Raw genomic sequence first — 9,573 nt, 5'->3', positions numbered from 1 at the left:
AAAAAAAAAATTGTGACCCAATGAATGAAGGTTCTTATGACTTTATGTGCGCTTATTCAGTTCTGTATGGCCACCTCAAAACATGTGTACATTGTACTTGTCAATAACAGGCCTGATGAACAATAAGAATTTACTCAGAGGTATGAAATTATGATTTACCAACTGAATTATCGTTTCTAGGGAACAAGAACTTGTATAAAAAAATGATGTCCTGTCCAAATCTCTGCTGCCTTACCCAAAAAGTAAAGCCACCATGCAGCATATCATAACCCCATTTGTTATGGTACTGTACATGTACTTTAGGTGCCAAGTGTTGTCACTCTCCTACGCATTTTAAATTTTTGAGATACAAGGTTTTGTTGCTTTGCTTCAACAGTGATGTCAGTGATGAAAAAATTATGCTCCCTCCCTCTTCCTCTGCTGATCCAGAACAGCAACTTTCTGCATATTAGTATTTCTCAATGACTTTGTTTATCAATTGGCATAATCAATACAGTTGTATTGCTACGATAATGGTTGGAGGAGGCAGTTGGTGTTTGGAAAACCGACTGATCGTTGCTATCTGAAGAAGAGCCGCTAGCCGCTACTGCCTATGGCGCGCCGTTTGACCAATAATTCAGATAAACACTGTTTATCTTGATAAACAGTGTTTATCGCCGAAAAACACTGTTTATCGCCGATAAACACTGTTTATCGAGAGAAACTGTGTTTATCAGTCGAAAAACATAGTTTCTCTCGATAAACACTGTTTATCGCTTGATAAACACTGTTTATCGCCGATAAAGACTGTTTATCAAGAGAAACTGTGTTTTTCAGTTGATAAACAGTGTTTATGATGCAGAAGAGCTAAAGGATAACATAACAGAAGGGAATGTGCATCGTTCACATAACATTACTTGGAGTCAAAGGAGAGGTGTGTTTGCATGATAGACTTAGTGCCGGTCACTATGAATAATAGTTCGCAGCATCCTCCAGCAAAGTAACAAGATTTGCAAGCTGTTCTTGAATGTTCCATAAAATATCAATGATAGCTCTTTGCTGTTCACTTTCAAAGTCTTTTCCCTGTATAGAGTCATAACATTGGTTGTTTTAAAAGTATGAAGAGTTTCCAGATATGCCATGCCGTCTCCTGCAAGTACCTCTAATCTGCCTTCTTCACGTCGAGAAAGCATTCCTGTCACTTATCTGATAAATCCACGCAGGCTATCAACAAAATTAACCAAGTCTCCCTGCAAAACGTGTCTCCCAAAGGGCATTAAAGAAGACAGAAGACAAAGTATCACAATGGTCCTGCTTGCGATCCTCACACTTATGCCTCCCATTTTTCTCGTCACAGTATCATATCTTTTGTCCAATATCAGGTGTCTCTATCTAGAGCTCTCTGGAGAATACCAACAGTAGCATTAGCTCAAACCTTGAGATTTTCAAAAAAAAAATTGTGACCCAATGAACGAAGGTTCTTATGACTTTATGTGTGCTTATTTAGTTCTGTATGGCCACCTCAAAACATGTGTACTTGAACAACAGGCCTGATGAACAATAAGAATTTACTCAGAGGTATGAAATTATGATTTACCAACTGAAATATCATTTCTAGGGAACAAGAACTTGTATAAAAAATTTGGGTGAAAATCACTCTTTTTATTAGGGGATGTCCTTTCCAAATCTCTGCTGCCTTACCCAAAAGGTAAAGCCACCATGCAGCATATCATAACCCCATTTGTTATGGTACTGTACATGTACTTTAGGTGCCAAGTGTTTCCACTCTCCTAAGCATTTTAAAATTTTTGAGATACAAGGTTTTGTTGCCTTGCTTCAACAGTGATGTCAGTGATGAAAAAAGTATGCTCCCTCCCTCTTCCTCTGCTGATCCAGAACAGCAACTATCTGCATATTAGTATTTCTCAATGACTTTTGTTTATCAATTGGCATAATCATTACAGTCGTATTGCTACGATAATGGTTGGAGGAGGCAGTTGGTGTTTGGAAAACCGACTGATCGGTGCTATCTGAAGAAGAGCCGCTAGCCGCTACTGCCTTCTCTTACGTTTTTCTTTTTTCATCTGTTTGTTTTATTACTAACCACAGACCAATCTCCACCACTATTTGGACCTATATGATCAGAATCCATCATTAAAGTGAAGACGCCTTGGAGCATATATGAATTATTTTGTTTCCACGTTGTGATTGTGGTCCAGGATAGCAAGCTGGGCAATGCCAAACATTACTGGGTACCTAAAGTGAAGATGCTTCAGAGCTTATTTAATTATTTTGTTTCCATATTGTGCTCATGGTCAAGGACAGTAAGCTAGGCCTGGCCAAGCATCGATGGGTACTTAAAATGTAACTGCTTTGGAGCATATTTGAGTTATTTTGTTTCCACGTTGTGATTATGGTCAAGGACACCCAGCTGAGCACTTCCAAGCATTTGTGGTAAGCCTCTATTATAGACCCTGTATGGCAAGCCTGGGTTAGGTGACACATGTCCTTGACCAACCTAGTGCCAAACAGGACTTCCTGAAGAGCTGAAGTGAAGATGCTTCAGAGCTTATTCGAATTATTTTGTTTCCACGTTGTGATTGCAGTCAAGGACAGCAAGTTAGGCAATGCCAAGCATTACTGAGTACCTAATGTGAAGATGCTTTGGAACTTATATGAATATTTTGTTTCCACGTTGTGATTGTGGTCCAGGATAGCAAGCTTGGGATGGCCAAGCATTGCTGGGTACTTGAAGATGCTTTGGAGAATATTTGAGATATTTTGTTTCCACATTTTGATTATGGTCAAGGACACCCAGCTGAGCACTTCCAAGCATTTGTGGTAAGCCTCAATTATAGACCCTGTATGGCAAGCCTAGGTTAAGTGACACATGTCCTTGAACAACCTATCGTAAAACAGGACTTCCTGAAGAGCTGCATGGGCCTTGGAAACCAGGATCAAACCACTTTCTCACTTCCATCTCCTCTTCAGCAAACTCTCTTTGCGCACAGTTATGGTATTGATCACAGGAATTCCACTGATGGATATTGCAGATGTAATAGATGATGGACTGGATCATCTCATTTCAATATGGGACTCGAAGGTTTGGGAACCTTGTCCACTGCCGTTTCGGTTGGAATGTCAGAAATATTGTCCGTGGAAACTGATTGCGTTTCCAATAAACGGTTGGCTAATTTGGCTAAATCACGTAGAGGTAGCGGGTCACTAATCAATGCCAAGATTAACCTTATGTTAACCGGTAATCGCTGGAATAACAACTGTTTTAGTATGCCCTTTTCTAGCTGTTCCAATCGATTTGGTCATGTGCCACACATCAAACTGGCGGATGATATGTGGGTATACCTCTTAAAGCATCTTGCGGATCCATGTTTAACGGTCAGAGTCCATGGACCAAACTCGCTGCATCCCTTCTGTTTTGACTTGTGATAAGCTGTCTTCTTATAGATTTGGTCATGTGCCACACATCAAACTGGTAGATATGTGGGTATACATCTCGAAGCATCTTGCAGATCCATGTGTGATGGTCAGTTGCCACTTTTGATACATTCATGCCACCTTCTACATGTATGATCTTGTCTAATCGATGGCAAGTTGCGGCCGACTTTAACTCCGCCACGATCCTGATGAGATCAAGAAACAGGACTTCCTGAAGAGCCGTATGGGCCTTGGATCCAGGATCACACCGCTTTCTCACTTCTATTTCCTCTCCAGTGAACTCTCTATGCGCACAGTTATGGTATTGATCACAGGAATTCCACTGATGGATACTGCAGATGTGATGGGTGATAGACTGGATCATCTCAATTAGCAAATCTGGATCCCCTCTACAGTGTTGTGGAGCCCACCAGATGCGATTATTGACTGCCTGAGTCCACAAACGGAGCTCGCTGCATCCCTTCTGTTTTTACTCTGTTATCAGCCGTTTTCCAATTGATTTGGTCATATGCCATGCATCAGACTGGTGGATGATGTAGGGATAAAGGTCTCTAAGCGTCTTACGGATCCATCTGTGACAGTCGGTTGCCACCGTTGATGCATTTATGCCGACTTGTAGCATTTTCTTCAGTGTCCGCTGACATCCAATCTTTTCCATTGCAACAGAGCTTGTTGCCTCAGTTTCCTGGACAACTAACATGTCCAGGATCTTGTGCGTCTTAATGTCTATGAATGTTTACGTACAATACTTTGCATTATATCCCGGACAGTCACACCTCCCATCCACATAAGACTAACTGGTCACTTCTACTCTTTACTTCATCTTTTAGAGGAGAAATATTTTCCTCACAGAAGTGGTTTATGGTTAGAAGGAGAGCTGCATTTTAGATAAAGTTGAAAGTTGTTTGAGATATGAACTGGAGGTTCAGAGGTTTGGCGAATAATCGTACTTGTTTCAAAGCCTGTGCATAGCGTAGACTGTCACATTGACACCATAGTCAAGGATCTTTTCTTTAAAGATGCAAAAATGGTAACTTTGGTAATAATTCTAGTCATGCCTCTTGGGGTTGAACTTACAGAAACTTTGGAGATACCCCACTTCTGATCCGAAGCATGTTGAGCATGTTTGACTATCGTCACTGTCACTATTGGACAGGTCGCTATAATGGCTTGCTAATGTAACCTCAGCAACTTTTATGCCTCTGTCTTCCATGTCTTTCCTCTTCTTTGTTGCTACATTGATGCCGACTTGTAGCATTTTCTTGTAGCTGACATCCAATCTTTTCCATTGCAACAGAGCTTGTTGCCTCAGTTACCTGGACAGCGGATAGGTCCAGGATCTTAGTGTGTCTTAATGTCTATGAATGTGTACGTACAATACTTTGCATTGTAGCCCGGACTGTCACACCTCCCATCTCCACATAAGACTACTGGGTCGCTTCTACTCTTTACTTCATCTTTTAGAGGAGAAATGTTTTCCTCATAGAACTGGTTTATGGTTGGAAGGAGTGCTGCATTTTAGAAAGAGTTGAAAGTTGTTTGAGATATGAATTGGAGGTTCAGAGGTTTGGCGAATAATCGTACTTGTTTCAAAGCCTGTGCATAGCGTAGACTGTCACATTGACACCATAGTCAAGGATCTTTTCTTTAAAGACACTAGCAAAAATGGTAACTTTGGTAATAATTCTAGTCATGCCTCTTGGGGTTGAACTTACAGAAATGTTGAAGATCCCCCACTTCTGATCCTAAGCATGTTGAGCATGTTTGACTATCGTCACTGTCACTATTGGACAGGTCGCTATAATGGCTTGCTAATGTAATCTCAGCAACTTTGATGCCTCTGTCTTCCATGTCTTTCCTCTTCTTTGTTGCTACATTGATGCCGACTTGTAGCATTTTCTTCAGTGTCCGCTGACATCCAATCTTTTCCATTGCAACAGAGCTTGTTGCCTCAGTTTCCTGGACAACGGACATGTCCAGGATCTTGTGCGTCTTACTGTCTATGAATGTGTACGTACAATACTTTGCATTATATCCTGGACTGTCACACCTCCCATCTCCACATAAGACTACTGGGTCGCTTCTACACTTTACTTCATCTTTTAGAGGAGAAACGTTTTCCTTATAGAACTGGTTTATGGTTGGAAGGAGTGCTGCATTTTAGAAAGAGTTGAAAGTTGTTTGAGATATGAATTGGAGGTTCAGAGGTTTGGCGAATAATCGTACTTGTTTCAAAGCCTGTGCATAGCGTAGACTGTCACATTGACACCATAGTCAAGGATCTTTTCTTTAAAGACGCTAGCAAAAATGGTAACTTTGGTAATAATTCTAGTCATGCCTCTTGGGGTTGAACTTACAGAAACTTTGGAGATACCCCACTTCTGATCCGAAGCATGTTGAGCATGTTTGACTATCGTCACTGTCACTATTGGACAGGTCGCTATAATGGCTTGCTAATGTAACCTCAGCAACTTTTATGCCTCTGTCTTCCATGTCTTTCCTCTTCTTTGTTGCTACATTGATGCCGACTTGTAGCATTTTCTTGTAGCTGACATCCAATCTTTTCCATTGCAACAGAGCTTGTTGCCTCAGTTACCTGGACAGCGGATAGGTCCAGGATCTTAGTGTGTCTTAATGTCTATGAATGTGTACGTACAATACTTTGCATTGTAGCCCGGACTGTCACACCTCCCATCTCCACATAAGACTACTGGGTCGCTTCTACTCTTTACTTCATCTTTTAGAGGAGAAATGTTTTCCTCATAGAACTGGTTTATGGTTGGAAGGAGTGCTGCATTTTAGAAAGAGTTGAAAGTTGTTTGAGATATGAATTGGAGGTTCAGAGGTTTGGCGAATAATCGTACTTGTTTCAAAGCCTGTGCATAGCGTAGACTGTCACATTGACACCATAGTCAAGGATCTTTTCTTTAAAGACACTAGCAAAAATGGTAACTTTGGTAATAATTCTAGTCATGCCTCTTGGGGTTGAACTTACAGAAATGTTGAAGATCCCCCACTTCTGATCCTAAGCATGTTGAGCATGTTTGACTATCGTCACTGTCACTATTGGACAGGTCGCTATAATGGCTTGCTAATGTAATCTCAGCAACTTTGATGCCTCTGTCTTCCATGTCTTTCCTCTTCTTTGTTGCTACATTGATGCCGACTTGTAGCATTTTCTTCAGTGTCCGCTGACATCCAATCTTTTCCATTGCAACAGAGCTTGTTGCCTCAGTTTCCTGGACAACGGACATGTCCAGGATCTTGTGCGTCTTACTGTCTATGAATGTGTACGTACAATACTTTGCATTATATCCTGGACTGTCACACCTCCCATCTCCACATAAGACTACTGGGTCGCTTCTACACTTTACTTCATCTTTTAGAGGAGAAACGTTTTCCTTATAGAACTGGTTTATGGTTGGAAGGAGTGCTGCATTTTAGAAAGAGTTGAAAGTTGTTTGAGATATGAATTGGAGGTTCAGAGGTTTGGCGAATAATCGTACTTGTTTCAAAGCCTGTGCATAGCGTAGACTGTCACATTGACACCATAGTCAAGGATCTTTTCTTTAAAGACGCTAGCAAAAATGGTAACTTTGGTAATAATTCTAGTCATGCCTCTTGGGGTTGAACTTACAAAAATGTTGAAGATCCCCCACTTCTGATCCTAAGCATGTTGAGCATGTTTGACTATCGTCACTGTCACTATTGGACAGGTCGCTATAATGGCTTGCTAATGTAATCTCAGCAACTTTGATGCCTCTGTCTTCCATGTCTTTCCTCTTCTTTGTTGCTACATTGATGCCGACTTGTAGCATTTTCTTCAGTGTCCGCTGACATCCAATCTTTTCCATTGCAACAGAGCTTGTTGCCTCAGTTTCCTGGACAACGGACATGTCCAGGATCTTGTGCGTCTTACTGTCTATGAATGTGTACGTACAATACTTTGCATTGTAGCCCGGACTGTCACACCTCCCATCTCCACATAAGACTACTGGGTCGCTTCTACACTTTACTTCATCTTTTAGAGGAGAAACGTTTTCCTCATAGAAGTGGTTTATGGTTGGAAGGAGTGCTGCATTTTAGTTAGAGTTGAAAGTTGTTTGAGATATGAATTGGAGGTTCAGAGGTTTGGCGAATAATCGTACTTGTTTCAAAGCCTGTGCATAGCGTAGACTGTCACATTGACACCATAGTCAAGGATCTTTTCTTTAAAGTAGCTAGCAAAAATGGTAACTTTGGTAATAATTCTAGTCATGCCTCTTGAGGTTGAACTTAGAAACTTTGAAGATACCCCACTTCTGATCCGAAGCATGTTGAGCATGTATGACTATCGTCACTGTCACTATCGGACTGGTCGCTATAATGGCTTGCTAATGTAACCTCAGCAACTTTTATGCCTCTGTCTTCCATGTCTTTCCTCTTCTTTGTTGCTACATTGATGCCGACTTGTAGCATTTTCTTGTAGCTGACATCCAATCTTTTCCATTGCGACAGAGCTTGTTGCCTCAGTTACCTGGACAACGGACATGTCCAGGATCTTAGTGTGTCTTAATGTCTATGAATGTGTACGTACAATACTTTGCATTGTAGCCCGGACTGTCACACCTCCCATCTCCACATAAGACTACTGGGTCGCTTCTACTCTTTACTTTATCTTTTAGAGAAGAAATGTTTTCCTCATAGAAGTGGTTTATGGTTGGAAGGAGAGCTGCATTTTAGATAGAGTCTTGCTGTGAAACTGCCTTCTCCAATATTCAATCTAAAGTAAGCACAACACCCAAAGGCTGCTTCTGAAGCATCTGCAAAGATGCATAGCATTGGTTTCTCCATGGCTCCTCCAGGTGTCAAACAACATGGGAATTCAACAGCTTCTCCATCCCCTCAAAGAGTGTCTGCCACTTCTCTTTCTCTTCATGGGGAAGCTCCTCATTCCCAACCAATTCCAAGCTGCCATAGCCTCAGGATACCAATCTTTGCTGCTCTGACCATACTCTGTCTATCTTGCTTTGCTGCTTTGACCATACTCTTTTTATCTTGCCGAGGATCTTTCATTTTGTGAACTTCTTTTCACTGTTGGCTGATTTGTCTCTACCAGACATGTCAGAAGTTACCTTGTAGGAGAATGAATTGCCGCTTTGATTCCAGACAACTCCTAAAACCTTTTCCTCTCACAATTTCTCCAGCAAGTTCATTTCGTTGTTTTGGCTACCAGGTTTTAGCTTCTTGTTCGACAACCACCTTGACATGAATCACTCGAGTTTTATATTTAAGCAGTCTTTAACCTTCTGCATAAGCAGCCATTCTACATTGATGTCAATCAGAAATACATACTTGTCGAATTCAATGACGTCAGCAATCTGATATTGGAGTGCTTTTTTTTTTGTTCTTTTAAGCTGTCTTTATCCTCCATTAGCAGCAATTTGCTCAACATTGATGTCATTCAGAAAGACATATTTGTCAAATTTAATGAGGCATCATCTCCAATTTTGTTTTAACACTGGCTATATTTTTGTCCTCTGTTTAGACAGATCTCGCTGTCTCGTCACTCTTCTTTATTGTATGCTATCTCCTTGAGTATCTGCGCTTGATTTTTAAAGATCATGCATTGTAGGTCCAACATTTGGTGGAGCATTGGCTCTATGTATCCAATACACCAAGGTTCATAGATTTTTTTTTTTCTTATTCTATTTGCCAACAATTCGACAACAATAATTAAAAGCAGAACAAAGGACACCCTTGTCTTACTCCTCGTTTAACATAAAATGATTCAGATACCCACCCATTCACTATAACGCTACTTTGAATGTTTGTATACAGAATCTTCACCAAGTTTCGGAAGGATGGTCCCAAATTAACCTTTTCTAAACATAAGTTTAGAAAATTTAAGTTCAGACAGTCAAAAGCTTTAATTTGTAAGATCTACTTAGCATAATGGCTTCATAGAATTTTCTTGATGGGTAACCAGTTCATTGGTCGTAGCTACGGTAGTTGGCCGGTTGGGGATAATTGGTTCTAAGCGATTCTTTTCCTTGCACTGAGCCATTAAAGCTGCAGTTTTGTAATTGCTCCTTGGTGAAGTGGACTGACATTAGTTTTAAAACTAAATCTTTAGCGCATTTTGATGATTCAAATGCG

Source organism: Lytechinus pictus, chromosome 9, assembly GCF_037042905.1.
Source record: "Lytechinus pictus isolate F3 Inbred chromosome 9, Lp3.0, whole genome shotgun sequence".
In the NCBI taxonomy this organism is placed as follows: Eukaryota; Metazoa; Echinodermata; class Echinoidea; order Temnopleuroida; family Toxopneustidae; genus Lytechinus; species Lytechinus pictus.
Note: the sequence above shows the minus strand (reverse complement) of the source record.